At 41.9% G+C, this 17933-nt stretch overlaps 1 long non-coding RNA gene and 2 other non-coding genes across 3 annotated transcripts; 1 reads left to right on the top strand and 2 right to left on the bottom strand.

Moving 5' to 3' along the window:
* The first annotated feature begins 4213 nt into the window (after nt 1–4213).
* On the top strand, nt 4214–4285 carry trnaa-ugc (transfer RNA alanine (anticodon UGC)). The gene has a single exon. It is a non-coding gene; the product is annotated as a tRNA-Ala (tRNA).
* An 880-nt stretch (nt 4286–5165) lies between these two features.
* On the bottom strand, nt 5166–16135 carry LOC147270279 (uncharacterized). The gene is made up of 4 exons (XR_015115677.1): nt 16066–16135; nt 15922–15977; nt 15172–15837; nt 5166–5264 (listed from the first exon to the last, which is right to left on the bottom strand). It is a non-coding gene; the product is annotated as an uncharacterized LOC147270279 (long non-coding RNA).
* An 810-nt stretch (nt 16136–16945) lies between these two features.
* trnaa-ugc (transfer RNA alanine (anticodon UGC)) lies at nt 16946–17017 on the bottom strand. Its single transcript has one exon. It is a non-coding gene; the product is annotated as a tRNA-Ala (tRNA).
* Nucleotides 17018–17933: the final 916 nt, after the last annotated feature.

A 17933-nucleotide genomic window follows, 5' to 3' on the forward strand; every position in this document is an offset into this window, starting at 1 on the left:
ATTCTTCGGACATCACTGTCGCATTATTTAGAGGTTTGTAGCAACTCTTACTACATTACTATTGCATTGTTTTGAGGTCAGTAGGAACTCTTACTACATGAATGTCAGCATCACTTTGAGGTTGTTCGAAACTCTTACTACATTGCTGTAAGCATCACTGAGTTTATTAGCAACTATCACTACATTACTATTAGCATCTTTTTGAGTTCATTAGCAATTCTTACTACATCACTGTCGCATCATTTTGAGATCATTAGCAATTCTTCCGACATCACTGTCGCATTATTTTGAGGTTGGTAGCAACTCTTACTACATTACTGTTGCATTATTTTAAGGTTCGTAACAACTCTTACTACATTACTGTCAGCATCACTTTGAGTTTGTTCGAAACACTTACTAGATTACTGTCATCATCACTTTAAGTTTATTAGCAACTATCACTACATTACTGTTAGCATCATTTTGAGTTCATTAGCAATTCTTCTGACATCACTGTCACTTTATTTTTAGGTTCGTAGCAGCTCTTACTACATTACTGTAAGCATCACTTTGAGGTTATTCGAAACTTTCACTACATTACAGTTAGCATCATTTTGAGTCCATTTCAATTATTACTACGTCACTGTCGCATCATTTTGAGATCATTAGCAATTCTTCCGACATCACTGTTGCATTATTTGGAGGTTCGTAGCAACTCTTACTACATTACTATTGCATAATTTGGAGGTAAGTATCAACTCTTACTACATTACTGTCAGCATCACTCTGAGTTTATAGCAACTATCATGACATTACTGTTAGCATCATTTTGAGTTTATTAGCAATTCTTCTGACATCACTGTCGCATTATTTTTATATTCGTAGCAACTCTTACTACATTACTGTTGCCTTATTTTAAGGTTCGGAGCAACTCTTAATACATGACTGTCAGCATCACTTTGAGGTTGTTCGAAACACTTACTACATTACTGTAAGGTTACTCGCAACTCTAACCACATGACTGTCAGCATCTTTTTGAGATTAGTATCAACTCTCACTACATCACTGTCGCATCATTTTGAGATTTTAAGAAACTCTCACCACATCACTGGAGCATCATTTTGAGGTTCGTAGCAACTCTTACTACATCACTGTAGCATCAATTTGAGATTTTTAGTAACTCTTACTACAGTACTGTAGCATAATTTTGAGGTTCGTAGCAACTCTCACTACATTACTGACAGCATCATTTTCAGGTTAGTAGCAACTCTTACTACATCACTGTAGCATCATTTTGAGATTTTTTGCAACTCTTACTACATCACTGTAGCATCATTCTGAGGATAGTAGCAACTCTCACTACATGACTGTCAGCATTATTTTTTAGCATAGTAGCAACTCTCATTACATCACTGTAGCATCATTTCTTAGGTTAGTAGCAACTCTCATTACATCACTTTAGCATCATTTTGAGGTTAGTAGCAACTCTCACTACATCACAGTCAGCATCATTTTGAGCATAGAAGCAACTCTCACTTCATCACTGTAGCATCATTTCTTAGCTTCGTAGCAACTCTCATTACATCACTTTAGCATCATTTTCAGGTTAGCAGCAACTCTCACTACATCACTGTAGCATCATTTCTTAGGTTAGTAGCAACTCTCACTACATCACTGTCGTATCATTTTTGATTTCATAGCAACTGTCACAACAAAAATGTAAGCATCATTTTGAGGTTTTTAGCAACTCACTACATGACTGTAAAACTGACCGTTACCATAGAGATGGGAACAGAAAACTCAAATGGAAGCTCAAAAGGGGACTTAGCTCCAATGGTAGAGTGCTAGCTTAGCATGTGAGAGGTAGAGGGATCGATGCCCTCCTTCTCAGAATACTTCAGCTTGTTCTGTTGATCAGAGGAGCTGTTGGGTGATGAATGCTGATGTTTGTCCACTGCTGTGATAAAGTGTCCCCTGTTACTGAGATGTGGATGAACACCTGCTCAGGTCAAAGCTGCAATGAAGTCAAGTCATCACCCTGTGAAGCACCAAATAACAACAAAAGTTACACTTTACAAGAAGAACAGGTCCAGTTCAACACTCCCTAAATGAATTTACACCCAACAATTCCCACGGACGCTTATTAAGTTCTATCTTTGATCAAATATAAGAAATGTAAAATAATTCAACATTGATTGCATTTCCCTCCTTTCTTTGGTGCCCTCAGACTTTCTGAGAACTGTAGGGAGAACTGCTCTCTTTTCTGTGTTTGTTCTGCTCAATGGAGGAAGGAACGGAGCTCTAAGTTTTCCAGTTCCTACATCAGTGAATGGACTTTCTGTGCTGCAAGGAGCCAAAGCTACTAAGGAGGATTACAGAGTTTGTCCTTGCAGGAGTCAGTGACTTAATAGAGTCTAACTAAGGGTTGAACCTGAATGAGACAGTCACCCTTCAACATGGGGCCATGGCAGAGTGAACCAAGAACACTACAATGGGGGTGAGAGTGGAGCCATGATGGATTCACAGTTCATCACCTCCACCATCATGTGGACCACCTGATCACCTCTCCCTCAACCTCTAAATAACTCATTCCCTGACCGGGAATCGAACCCAGGCCGCGGCGGTGAGAGCGCCCAAACCCATCCTTGACCCACTCAGACACAGTCACCCATTCAAGCTGGGCCTGGTACCACACTGCTGTACAGACAGAGAGAAAGAAGACACACGGGATCCTTTGAAGAAAATGCATTAAAGACAGGAAGCCCCATCACATTGTCAGTGTTTCAGTGACTGGCATTGTGAAGAGACTGAGACAAAGTCAGTTATGAATGGAGGGCTGAGTTGGAGCAGAGGGGGGCAGGATCCTGGGGGTGCACTGGTTTTAGGAGGCTGAGGTGTCTGGTGGTCTTGGTGGACCCTCTGCATCTCAAGCTGAGACCACAGAGTCCTGTGTTCTTGAGTCATTGTCTTTAGTATAGACAATGACTCAAGAACACATTGTCTATAGTATAGACAATGTGTTCTTGAGTCATTGTCTATAGTATAGACACTGAAGTCACTAGTCACTGAAACACTGACAATGTGATGGGGCTTCCTGTCTTTATTACATTTTCTTCAAAGGATCCCGTGTGTCTTCTTTCTCTCTGTCTGTACTGGAGTGTGGTACCAGGCCCAGCTTGAACGGGTGACTGTTGTCTGAGTGGGTCGAGGCTGGGCTGCAGGTATTGGGAGGTTAGAACCCATCTGTGAGGCTCCAGGTGGAGCGATCACCTGTGAGGGTCCAGGGACAGCAGGAAGCTGCACAGATGGTAAAGACATGGAGGGGAGACAGGTGGTGCTGGAGCAGTGACAGGAAGTGTCTGGCATTTTGGTTCATCCTGTGAGATGACGTGAGGTTGTGGTTTTGCCTCCAGCCTCACCTCCTCATCAGTGTTCAAAAGGTTCAAAGGTGAAAAAATGGGATTCAACCAAACAGCTGGAATGAAGAGTTGGTAACACTTGCAGAGCTGCAGGGAGCTGGACAGGTCTCACCGTGGGGGGATTTGTCCCACAGATCCTGCTGAAGTGGCTCCTTCTCCTGAGACCTGCAATGCTGGCTGGACATTTGGAAAAAGAACACAACAAATCTTCATAAACATTTACTTCAGCAGGAACACACAAGAAGGTGGGACTGGTTCCTTTTTCATGTTCACTATTTTGTCGTCTTGGTTCATGTTTTGGTTGTCAAAGTTAATTCTGAATATTTGTGGAAAGTTCGCCTGCCTTTACTTGTACCAATACTTCCTTTTGTAACAAATTAAAAAGCTCAAGCTAAACTTCAGTTGGGTCAGTTTAGAGCTGTCAATCAATGTTAATAATTGATCTTAGCATCTGGAGATTATTTTAGGAACACAAATACTTTACTTCATTCTGAGGATGAGCAGACGTTCAATATCATGATTATTTATTCGTCAAAGACTCCTGCCAGTCAGAGAGGATCTGGGCTGGATTGTAAAGCTTCTGAGAGGGAAACCTTCACTCTGGACTGGACTGAGAACGGAGCAGCCTCAGCTTCCTGGAGCCTGACTTGCCTCTGTGGTCTAAGGTTGTGTGGGCTGACATCACAGTGAAACTACTGAGATCACAGAGCCTTTGAGATCACAGGCTGACTTCCTTTTTAATCCCTAAAATGAAGAATAAAAATGTTGTGTCTGTGTTTGTGTTGCTGCATCAGTTAAACAGTGACTGTGACAGAGGGGGTGTAGCTCAGTGGTAGAGCGCATGCTTTGCATGTATGAGGCCCCGGGTTCAATCCCCGGCATCTCCAGCTGGTCCTTTGGAGCCTTCATCTTATCAGCTCAAGTGATCCATAAATGTGACAACAGTTGATAACAAACTACCAGAAGAGAAACCAGTCTGTTGCATATCAAAGTATTTGTTGCAGGGTCAGTGTGACTGTGAGCCTTCATAGCCAGCATGAAGGAGCTGGTTTTATCTTTGCTGAGGAAATCCCACACACAGCTGCTCTCAGTTCCAAAAGTGTGTGTCCTCACTCCTCCGTCCTCCTGCTGCCCTCAGAATACAGACACAATTCAACCTGGCAAGTTTGGAGCATAGAAGTGCTCCTGAAGAGATGTGTGTCAGCCCACAGCTGGCTGTTCTTACCTGGAACCTCAAGATGAAACTGCTTCCACAGATTGGAAATGAATCTGATGTTGACTTTTGGACAAATCACCTGTTCATCAGTTCATCATCACTTCCATCCATTTCTACTGCTTATCTTGTTATAGAAAGGAGTCTATCTGCTGTGTGACTGAGGCAGTTACTGTGAGCTGCTGCATGTCTCAGTGTGTGTGTGTGGGGGGGGGGCTGTGTGTGACTGGTCGGCTGCCAAGGATTATTGATGAGATCAATCATGATCAGCTCAGAGATCACGGCACAGAAGAAGGAGACTTTTTGATTTTTGGGGGTTCAGTTTCTAAGTCAGACACATCATCACAATTTGAAGTTTTCCTCCAGTAAAAAACAAAACAACACAAAACCAAACAAAAACATGATTTGACTTTTGATGTCTACAATTTTTGGAAATTGTGAGTCCAACAAGCAGGAGGCCGTTTGAGCTTGGAAACTGTGAAGCATCACCAGTAACTGCTGGTTAATTTACAGGTGTTTCCTCCAAAAAGTTTAAAATGAACTCAATGCTGAATCCCTCGTCGTCATCACTGAGCTGCAGAACTGGTCCATGCAGGAGGCTGAGCAGGTCTTCCTCTCTGGTCCAGTGTCTCAGCACAGGTCAGAGTAGAGAACTAAAACATGAACACAAATCTTTATCAGCTATTTACTGACATCAGTGACTACCTTCAAGTAAGAGTGTTAGTGAATGGACCCTTTTTAAAGTTTATGTTATAATGTTTGAAAAATGATGCTCACAAAAACACAATAAAAGTGTTTGTGGTAAAATGATTCCAGTAGATTTTATTGCCATTTTAAGAGTTCAAGCATATTTTGATGACATTGTTTGATGTCATGACTCTCAGTTACTTTAGCAGGACCATCGTGACATGAAATCTTCCTCATCATCCCATATCGACCCTCAACCCCTCACACAGAACCAGGAGCCCTCAACTGAAGGAACCTTTAAAACTGAGAAGTTGGACAGAAAGCAGTATTTTGGTGGAATGAACCTTTAAAACTATAAATTAGAAAGTATTTTGGTGGAATGAACCTTTAAAACTATAAATTAGAAAGTATTTTGGTGGAATGAACCTTTAAAACTATAAATTAGAAAGTATTTTGGTGGAATGAACCTTTAAAACTATAAATTAGAAAGTATTTTGGTGGAATGAACCTTTAAAACTATAAATTAGAAAGTATTTTGGTGGAACGAACCTTTAAAGCTCTCTGGTGCTGCAGGATCTCCTCTTGAAAAGCCTCACAGTTCAGAGTCGTTCCAGAATCTAGGAGCAGAAACCAAAGTCTCCTACGACAAGGATGGGATTGGAACCCACGCCTGCAGAGCTCAATGGATCAGCAGTCCATCACCTTAACCACTCGGCCACCTCGTCTCCTGACCACCATGATGTGCTGCTTTCTCTGAGCCTTTGAAACAGTGAACTCTTTGGAGCCCATTTGTCAGAAATGGACCCAGCAGGAGCCACTGAACACAACTCTGACATCATCAGGCTTCTTCCCAGCAGCTTGGTGCTCCAGAAGGAAGAATCCAGACCATCGCTACATCATCAGAGTGAACACCAGCTGATGTTGACCAGTTTAACAAGCCTTTGACTGCTAAATGACATCCAAGCTCAGATTCTCTTGTCCTGGTAGAACAAGTCAGTGTTGAAGAAGATGAGAGCACCAGTCTCTTTCATCCAATGCTGGAACAGCGTTAGACTGAAGGTCTGAAGGTCCCTGGTCTGGTCCAGGTTTCAACAGGGGACCAGCATCAGCCAGCATTTAAATGTGGACAGCAGTGGAGGTGAAGCCCACATCAAGGAAACCAGCCTCCTATCACTGTCCTGTGCTGAGTTTCTTTATAAAATGTGAGACAACCTCAAGAGTTTCTGTTTCCTGTGTTGGACTTTGCCTCAGAGAATCAGAGACAATCAAAAGCTTGTTGGTCTTGGATGCTGGTCATCAGGAGCAATGAGGGGCTCAGTGTCTTGCTCAAGGACACTTCAACATGGTCACCAGCTGAAGTGAGAACTGAACCAGCAACTCTGCTAGACGGCCACTCTGCCTCCAGGCCGTGCCCCCTAACCTGAATCATCATGATGTCATTATTTGTTGCTTTAATTCACCAAATGTGTGACGTGGTGAGTTTGTCAGGAGTTTAAAGACCAAAGTTGTGAACACACAGAGAAGTAAACCTGTCAAAGCTGCTTCACTTGATGAGTGAAACTGAGGAACTGATAGAAGAGCAACAAAGAAAATGGAGTCAGAAGGTCGTCTTCTTCACTGCTCAGTCACAACACTGGCACACACACACACACACACACACACACACACACACACACAAATAGTTTGTCTTTGAGAGAGGACAAAAAATATTTGACTGTGCTGACATGAACTTTCATTGTCTAATTTCAGTCTCCTACAAAAGTGTGTGAATGTGGTCGTTGTGGCCGAGTGGTGAAGGCGATGGACTAGAAATCCATTGGGGTCTCCCTGCTCAGGTTGGAGTCCTGCCAACAACGTTAAACTGTGGACAATTTAAATTTGACTCATTTTTCCTCCACACTGTCCTTCATCACAGCATTTAACATCAGGACTGCTCCCAGATCAGCTCCATGACCTCATCCCTGCACCAGAGTACCGCCCAAGTTCATCAAAAACGGCCAAGCATAAATATATCATATGTATATAATGTGAACACACCTGTACAGGTGCGTTAACGTGCTTAATAATAGAGAATGAGTGAAGGGTTTGTTCAGAGTGGAGTGCAGTACCACAGTCAGGCCAGCAGGTGGGGCTTTCGTTGGTGCTGTCTACCTAATTGCGGTATCTGTACTCTGCCAGCAGAGTTCGTGCTTCACCACCAATCTTCTCGGGTGTCTGAGTGGTGCCGCCATGTTTAGGTCGTAGCAGGAGGACGTAGCTGTAGGTCGTAGCAGGAGGACGTATGTTGGTACTTGGCAGTTCGGATGTAGCGAAAGTCACGTTATGAATGGAGGGCTGAGTTGGAGCAGAGGGGGGCAGGATCCTGGGGGTGGACTGTCTTTAGGAGGCTGAGGTGTCTGGTGGTCTTGGTGGACCCTCTGCATCTCAAGCTGAGACCACAGAGTCCTGTGTTCTTGAGTCATTGTGTATAGTCTCTGTTGTTGGAGAGCTCAGTGTGGTCCCTGATGGTCTAGTGGCTAGGATTCGGCGCTCTCACCGCCGCGGACCGGATTTGATTCCCGGTCAGGGAATGAGTTATTTAGAGGTTGAGGGAGAGGTGATCAGGTGGTCCACATGATGGTGGAGGTGATGAACTGTGAGTCCATCATGGCTCCACTCTCACCCCCATTGTAGTGTTCTTGGTTCCCTCTGCCATGGCCCCATGTTGAAGGGTGACTGTCTCATTCAGGTCCAACCCTTTGTTAGACTCTATTAAGTCACTGACTCCTGCAAGGACAAACTGTAATCCTCCTTAGTAGCTTTGGTTATTGATGATCTGCAATGTAAGTTTATCTTGAAGACGTTTCACCTCTCATCCGAGAGGCTTCTTCAGTTCTAGTGAAGAGTGTGGAAACTCCAGCTTATAAACCTATGTGGGAGTGGTCAGTGCTATTGTGGTGGAAACGACCCTCCCGAGACTCACCTGGCCTCTCCAAACGACAGTCGTTGTGCGGTGTCAGGGAGTTTCAGGGGTGGTCGTTAGGGGGTATCACCGACCACTCAGATGCTAATGGGCTGTGCTGGCAGCAGCCGTTCCACATGGGTCTTTCAGCTGAACTCTTTGGGGAAGCTTTGAAAGGACTTGAGAAATTAAGGAGAATCTATAATAAGCACCGCATCCCTGTGTCTTTTAAACCAGACAACACTCTGAGACAAAGGCTGGTTCACCCCAAAGATCCCACCCCTCACAGCCAGAAAAGCAATCTGGTATACGCTGTCAGATGCAGTGAGGCCTGCACGGATCTCTACATAGGGGAAACCAAACAGCCCCTCAACAAGCGCATGGCCCAACATAGAAGAGCCAACTCTGGAGGACAGGACTCAGCGGTTTTCCTCCACCTCAAGGAGGAAAGCCACTCCTTCCAGGACGACCATGTCCAAATACTCGACAGAGAGGACAGATGGTTTGAAAGAGGAGTTAAAGAAGCCATCCACGTCAGGATAGAGAAACCATCTTTGAACAGAGGAGGTGGACTGCGACATTTCCTTTCACCTATTTACAACCAAGTCCTTTCAAAACTTCCCCAAAGAGCTCAGCTGAAAGACCCATGTGGAACGGCTGATGCCAGCACAGCCCATTAGCATCTGAGTGGTCGGTGAAACTCCCTAACGACCACCCCTGAAACTCCCTGACACCTCACAACGACTGTCGTTTGGGGAGGCCAGGTGAGTCTCGGGAGGGTCGTTTCCACCACAATAGCACTGACCACTCCCACACAGGTTTATAAGCTGGAGTTTCCACACTCTTCACTAGAACTGAAGAAGCCTCTCGGATGAGAGGTGAAACGTCTTCAAGATAAACTTACGTCCAGTTGACCAGATTTTACTTCGCTTCGATCTACGATGACCTGGATGAATGAGAACCTACACAGACATCTTACTACATTACTGTCGCATTATTTTGAGGTTCGTAGCAAATCTTCTTAAATTACTGTCAGCATCACTTTGAGGTTATTCGAAACTTTCACTCCATTATTGTTAGCATCATTTTGAGTTCATTAGCAATTCTTACGACATCACTGTCGCATCATTTTGTGATCATTACCAATTCTTACTACATCACTGTCGCATCATTTTGAGATCATTAGCAATTCTTCTGACATCACGGTCACATTATTTTAAGGTTCGTAGTAACTCTTACTACATTATTGTTGCATTATTTTAAGGTTCGTAGCAACTCTTCCTACATTACTGTCAGCATCACTTTGAGGTTATTCGAAAGTTTCACTCCATTACTGTTAGCATCATTTTGAGTTCATGAGCAATTCTTCCGACATCACTGTCGCAATATTTTGAGTTTCGTAGCAACTCTTAGTACATGACTGTCAGCATCACTTTGAGGTTATTCGAAACTTTCACTCCATTACTGTTAGCATCATTTTGAGTTCATTAGCAATTCTTACTACATCACTGTCGCATCATTTTCAGATCATTAGCAATTCTTCTGACATCACTGTCACATTATTCTGAGGTTCGTAGCAACTCTTACTACATTATTGTTGCATTATTTTAAGGTTCGTAGCAACTCTTACTCAATTACCGTCAGCATCACTTTGAGGTTGTTCGAAACACTTACTACATTACTGTAAGCATCACTGAGTTTCTTAGCAACTATCTCTACATTACTGTTAGCATCATCTTCAGTTCATTAGCAATTCTTTCGACATCACTGTCGCAATATTTTGAGGTTCGTAGCAATTTTTACTACATTACTGTCGCATTATTTTGAGGTTCGTAGCAACACTTACTACATTATTGTTGCATTATTTTAAGATTCATAGCAACTCTTACTTCATTACTGTCAGCATCACTGTGAGTTTATTAGCAACTTTCACTACATTACTGTTAGCATCATTTTGAGTTTATGAGCAATTCTCACAACATCACTGTAGCATCATTTTGAGTTCATTAGCAATTCTTACTAAATCACTGTCGCATCATTTTGAGATCTTCAGCAATTCTTCTGACATCAATGTCGCATTATTTTGAGGTTCGTAGCAACTCTTAGTACATGACTGTCAGCATCACTTTGAGGTTATTCGAAAGTTTCACTCCATTACTGTTAGCATCATTTTGAGTTCATTAGCAATTCTTACTACATCACTGTCGCAATATTTTGAGGTTCGTAACAACTCTTACTACATTACTGTCGCATTATTTTGAGGTTCATAGCAACACTTACTACATGACTGTCAGCATCACTTTGAGGTTATTCGAAACTATCACTCCATTACTGTTAGCATCATTTTGAGTTCATTAGCAATTCTTACGACATCACTGTCGCATCATTTTGAGATCATTACCAATTCCTAATATATCACTGTCGCATCATTTTGAGATCATTAGCAATTCTTCTGACATCACGGTCACATTATTTTAAGGTTCGTAGTAACTCTTTCTACATTATTGTTGCATTATTTTAAGGTTCGTAGCAACTCTTCCTACATTACTGTCAGCATCACTTTGAGTTTATTAGCAACTATCACTACATTACTGTTAGCATCATTTTTAGTTTATTAGCAATTCTTACGACATCACTGTAGCATTAAATTGAGTTCATTAGCAACTCTTACTAAATGACTGTCAGCATCACTGTGAGGTTGTTCGAAACTCTTTCTACATTACTGTAAGCATCACTGAGTTTCTTAGCAACTATCACTACATTACTGTTAGCATCATCTTGAGTTCATTAGCAATTCTTACGACATCACTGTCCCATCAGTTTGAGATCATTACCAATTCTTCTGACATCACTGTCGCATTATTTTGAGGTTTGTAGCAACACTTACTACATGACTGTCAGCATCACTTTGAGGTTATTCGAAAGTTTCACTCCATTACTGTTAGCATCATTTTGAGTTCATTAGCAATTCTTACGACATCACTGTCGCATCATTTTGAGATCATTAGCAATTCTTCCGACATCACTGTCGCATTATTTTGAGGTTTGTAGCAACTCTGAGTACATGACTGTCAGCATCACTTTGAGGTTATTCGAAACACTTACTACATTACTGTAAGCATCACTGAGTTGATTAGCAACTATCACTACATTACTGTTAGCATCATTTTGAGTTCATGAGCAATTCTTCCGACATCACTGTCGCAATATTTTGAGTTTCGCAGCAACTCTTACTACATGACTGTCAGCATCACTTTGAGGTTATTCGAAACTTTCACTCCATTACTGTTAGCATCATTTTGAGTTCATTAGCAATTCTTACTACATCACTGATGCATCATTTTCAGATCATTAGCAATTCTTCTGACATCACTGTCACATTATTTTGAGGTTCGTAGCAACTCTTCCTACATTATTGTTGCATTATTTTAAGGTTCGTAGCAACTCTTACTACATTACTGTCAGCATCACTTTGAGTTCATTAGCAACTATCACTACATTACTGTTAGCATCATTTTAGTTTATGAGCAATTCTCACGACATCACTGTAGCATTGAATTGAGTTCATTACCAACTCTTACTAAATGACTGTAAGCATCACTTTGAGGTTGTTCGAAACTCTTACTACATTACTGTAAGCATCACTGAGTTTCTTAGCAACTATCACGACATTACTGTTCGCATCTTCTTGAGTTCATTAGCAATTCTTCCGACATTACTGTCGCAGTATTTTGAGGTTCGTAGCAACTTTTACTACATTTCTTTCGCATTATTTTGAGGTTTGTAGCAACACTTACTACATGACTGTCAGCATCACTTTGAGGTTATTCGAAAGTTTCACTCCATTACTGTTAGCATCATTTTGAGTTCATTAGCAATTCTTACGACATCACTGTCGCATCATTTTGAGATCATTAGCCACTCTTCCGACATCACTGTCGCATTATTTTGAGGTTTGTAGCAACTTTTAGTACATGACTGTCAGCATCACTTTGAGGTTATTCGAAACACTTACTACATTACTGTAAGCATCACTGAGTTGATTAGCAACTATCACTACATTACTGTGAGCATCATTTTGAGTTCATGAGCAATTCTTCCGACATCACTGTCGCAATATTTTGAGTTTCGCAGCAACTCTTACTACATGACTGTCAGCATCACTTTGAGGTTATTCGAAACTTTCACTCCATTACTGTTAGCATCAAATTGAGTTCATTAGCAATTCTTACTACATCACTGTCGCATCAGTTTGAGGGTCATACCAAGTCTTCCTACATTATTGTTGCATTATTTAAAGGTTCGTAGCAACTCTTACTACATTACTGTCAGCATCACTTTGAGTTTATTCGCAACTATCACTACATTACTGTTAGTATCAGTTTGAGTTTATTAGCAATTCTTTCGACATCACTGTAGCATTGAATTGAGTTCATTTGCAACTCTTACTACATGAATGTCAGCATCACTTTGAAGTTGTTCGAAACTCTTACTACATTACTGTAAGCGTCAATGAGTTCATTAGCAATTCTTACTACATCACTGTCGCATCACTTTGAAGTTGTTCGAAACTCTTACTACATTACTGTAAGCGTCAATGAGTTCATTAGCAATTCTTACTACATCACTGTCGCATCATTTTGAGGGTCGTACCAACTCTTACTACATTACTGTCAGCATCACTTTGAGGTTGTTTGAAACTCTTACTACATTACTAGTTTATTAGCAACTATCACTACATTAGTGTTAGCATCATCTTGAGTTCATTTGCAATTGTTACGACATCACTGTCCCATCAGTTTGAGATCATTACCAATTCTTCTGACATCACTGTCACATTATTTTGATGTTCGAAGCAACTCTTACTACTTTACTTTTGCATTTTTTAAGGTTCGTAGCAACTCTTACTACATGACTGTCAGCATCACTTTGAGGTTATTCGAAACTTTCACTCCATTACTGTTAGCATCATTTTATGTTCATTAGCAATTCTTACTACATTACTGTTGCATTATTTAAAGGTTCGTAGCAACTCTTACTAAATTACTGTCAGCATCACTGTGAGTTCATTCGCAACTATCAGTACATTACTGTTAGCATCATCTTGAGTTCATTAGCAATTCTTCCGACATCACTGTCGCAATATTTTGAGGTTCGTAGCAACTTTTACTACATTACTGTCGCATTATTTTGACGTTCGTAGCAACACCTACTACATGACTGTCAGCATCACTTTTAGGTTATTCAAAACGTTCACTCCATTACTGTTAGCATCATTTTGAGTTCATTAGCAATTCTTCCGACATCACTGTCGCAATATTTTGAGGTTCGTAGCAACTTTTACTACATTACTGTCGCATTATTTTGACGTTCGTAGCAACACCTACTACATGACTGTCAGCATCACTTTTAGGTTATTCGAAACGTTCACTACATTACTGTTAGCATCTTCTTGAGTTCATTAGCTATTCTACCGACATCACTGTCGCAATATTTTGAGGTTCGTAGCAACTTTTACTACATTACTGTCGCATTATTTTGAGGTTCGAAGCAACTCTTACTACATGACTGTCAGCATCACTTTGAGGTTATTCGAAACTCTCACTCCATTACTGTTAGCATCATTTTGAGTTCATTAGCAATTCTTACTACATCACTGTCGCATCATTTTGAGATCATTAGAAATTCTTCCGACATCACTGTCGCATTATTTTGAGGTTCGTAGCAACTCTTACGACATGACTGTCAGCATCACTTTGAGGTTGTTCGAAACACTTACTACATCACTGTAAGCATCACTGAGTTGATTAGCAACTATCACTACATTACTGTTAGCATCATTTTGAGTTCATTTGCAATTCTTCCGACATCACTGTCGCAATATTTTGAGGTTCGTAGCAACTTTTACTACATTACTGTCGCATTATTTTGAGGTTCGTAGCAACTCTTAGTTCATGACTGTCAGCATCACTTTGAGCTTATTCGAAACGTTCACTCCATTACTGTTAGCATCATTTTTATTTTATTAGCAATTCTTACTAAATCACTGTCGCATCATTTTGAGTTCATTAGCAACTCTTACTACATGACTGTCAGCATCACTTTGAGGTTTTTCGAAACACTTTCTACATTACTGTAAGCATCAATGAGTTTATTAGCAACTATCACTACATTACTGTTAGCATCATCTTGAATTCATTACCAATTCTTCTGACATCACTGTCGCATTATTTTGAGGTTCGAAGCAACTCTTACTACATGACTGTCAGCATCACTTTGAGTTTATTAGCAACTATCACTACATTACTGTTAGTATCAGTTTGAGTTTATTAGCAATTCTTACGACATCACTGTAGCATTAAATTGAGTTCATTAGCAACTCTCACTACATGACTGTCAGCGTCACTTTGAAGTTGTTCGAAACACTTACTACATGACTGTCAGCATCACTTTGAGGTTGTTCGAAACTCTTACTACATTACTAGTTTCTTAGCAACTATCACTACATTACTGTTAGCATCATCTTGAGTTCATTAGCAATTCTTACGACATCAGTTTGAGATCATTACCAATTATTCTGACATCACTGTCGCATTATTTTGAGGTTCGAAGCAACTCTTACTACTTTACTGTTGCATTTTTTAAGGTTCGAACTGTGGCAAGGCGAGCGGTGGGGAACAGTTGCCAACAACGCCACCTGGGGGCTTTCACCCCAGTATATAAACAAAATTTCAAAATGACCAGGCTTCCACTTGAACAAAGGCACACAGTTCGAGAGATACAACAGGACAGGACCGTGATTTCCAATTATAAAAATACTTTTATTAGAAAAATAGTTTAAAATGAGCAACAGACTAAATGAATACCAATGGATATAATAAGGAGTGCAAGAGGAATTACCGAAAGGAAAAGGGGACAGGGCTGGGGCTTACCACGACAGCGGTCACGAAAAGGGAGGGATCCAAAAAAACTACACTGCACCCGTGACACAGCAAACCAAAAAAACATGAATAAGGAACCACCACCAGGGGGACCGCTGCCGATCTGGGCCCTCCACACCTGTAAAAGAAAAGAAAAGAACACCATCAAAAACATGAAATCAAGGCAACCCTCACACACGAACTAAATATCACTACCACAAATAACCCAGCAGAAACTGTTTTAAATCCAAATGATCAAAATGGGGAGCAAAAGGCTATGATAATAATAATAATAATAATAATAATAATAATAATAATAATAATAATAATAATAATAAGGGTTCTAAACAATAAATCAAATGTAACCCACAAAAACTAACAGTAATAATTCAAAGAAAGAAATAACAAATAGAAAAGGAATAAACTCAAGTAATTAAGGAAATGTCTGCCCCTCTAAGTAAAACCAGTCTCCAAGGGGGATGGCTCAGCGCCGATGAGGGTCGGGATGCCCTCTCTTGGCCCACGTTGAGGCTCTTATAAAGGCCGTAGTGCACGGCTTTAACCGCCGTTACTGGGATCAGAGCCGTTATGAGCCGAATCAGCAAGAATCCAGACTGAAGAAGAAGAGGAAGAACCAAAACAGCAGCGAGGCTCACAGCAGCAATTGACGGCTGCGCACTGCAAAATAAACAAGTTAACCTAATTAAAATGTGGATGAAGGTCATTACAGAATAACAAAAGCTAAGAATAAACATTTCCTACCGGAGAGCAGAATCGTGGCGTCAGACGAGGTAGGAGGAGGAAGTCCGCAGCCCAGACTACACAAACGATGGCCGGGAGAGGATAATCAGAACACCACAGATCATCGGCAGCTTGATATGAAAGGCAGACAACTACGCGTCTTACCCACAGAAAGCGCACCACGCACACACTGGCCCAAGGGAGACAGCCCAGCTCCCAGTAACACCACACCGCTGGACGGAGCAAAACTGGAGTAAACAGGGGGCCCATGACACTGAATAATGGAGCAGAGCAAGCATGCATACCTTTGTTTGTAACCAATCTGCTGACCAGCGAGACGCCACCACGCACGGCTGTCGGCTCCGTAAAGGAGGGAGAGGAAGTGGAAAAGACGAAGAAGGGTCGGACCAGGTCTACTTCTAGGTGACCACTCACTATCGTCTGCCACACTGCCCCTCACGGTGGGGAGTGTGGCGCTATCCTGCCACAACACACACACTCACACACACACACACACACACACACTGAGACATGCAGCAGCTCACAGTAACTGCCTCAGTCACACAGCAGATAGACTCCTTTCTATAACAAGATAAGCAGTAGAAATGGATGGAAGTGATGATGAACTGATGAACAGGTGATTTGTCCAAAAGTCAACATCAGATTCATTTCCAATCTGTGGAAGCAGTTTCATCTTGAGGTTCCAGGTAAGAACAGCCAGCTGTGGGCTGACACACATCTCTTCAGGAGCACTTCTATGCTCCAAACTTGCCAGGTTGAATTGTGTCTGTATTCTGAGGGCAGCAGGAGGACGGAGGAGTGAGGACACACACATTTGGAACTGAGAGCAGCTGTGTGTGGGATTTCCCCAGCAAAGATAAAACCAGCTCCTTCATGCTGGCTATGAAGGCTCACAGTCACACTGACCCTGCTACAAATACTTTGATATGCAACAGACTGGTTTCTCTTCTGGTAGTTTGTTATCAACTGTTGTCACATTTAATGATCAATTTAGCTGACAAGATGAAGGCTCCAAAGGACCAGCTGGAGATGCCGGGGATTGAACCCGGGGCCTCATACATGCAAAGCATGCGCTCTACCACTGAGCTACACCCCCTCTGTCACAGTCACTGTTTAACTGATGCAGCAACACAAACACAGACACAACATTTTTATTCTTCATTTTAGGGATTAAAAAGGAAGTCAGCCTGTGATCTCAAAGGCTCTGTGATCTCAGTAGTTTCACTGTGATGTCAGCCCACACAGCCTGAGACCACAGAGGCAAGTCAGGCTCCAGGAAGCTGAGGCTGCTCCGTTCTCAGTCCAGTCCAGAGTGAAGGTTTTCCTCTCAGAAGCTTTCCAATCCAGCCCAGATCCTCTCTGACTAGCAGGAGTCTTTGACCAGGAAATGAGAATTATATTGAACGTCTGCTCATCCTCAGAATGAAGTAAAAGTATTTGTGCTCCTAAAATAATGTACAGATGTTAAGATCAATTATTAACATTGATTGACAGCTCTAAACTGACCCATCATCACTATACAGTTGCAAACTGAGGACTGAAATATTTAGAAATCCACAGATGCTCATAACAACTGGTAGTACAAGTACACAGTAGAGACGACTGTAGGAAGTAGCAGTAGTGAGCCTTGAAGAAAATGCAGTAAAGACAGGAAGCCCCCATCACATTGTCAGTGTTTCAGTGACTGGCATTGTGAAGAGACTGAGACAAAGTCAGTTATGAATGGAGGGCTGAGTTGGAGCAGAGGGGTGCAGGATCCTGGGGGTGGACTGTCTTTAGGGGGCTGAGGTGTCTGGTGGTCTTGGTGGACCCTCTGCATCTCAAGCTGAGACAACAGAGTCCTGTGTTCTTGAGTCATTGTCTATAGTCTCTGTTGTTGGAGAGCTCAGTGTGGTCCCTTATGGTCTAGTGGCTAGGATTCGGCGCTTTCACCGCCGTGGCCCGGGTTCGATTCCTGGTCAGGGAATGAGTTATTTAGAGGTTGAGGGAGAGGTGATCAGGTGGTCCACATG

This window comes from Aulostomus chinensis, chromosome 1, assembly GCF_037954235.1.
Source record: "Aulostomus chinensis isolate RoL2024-O1b breed Wild chromosome 1, RoL_Achi_v1.0, whole genome shotgun sequence".
NCBI lineage: Eukaryota > Metazoa > Chordata > Actinopteri > Syngnathiformes > Aulostomidae > Aulostomus > Aulostomus chinensis.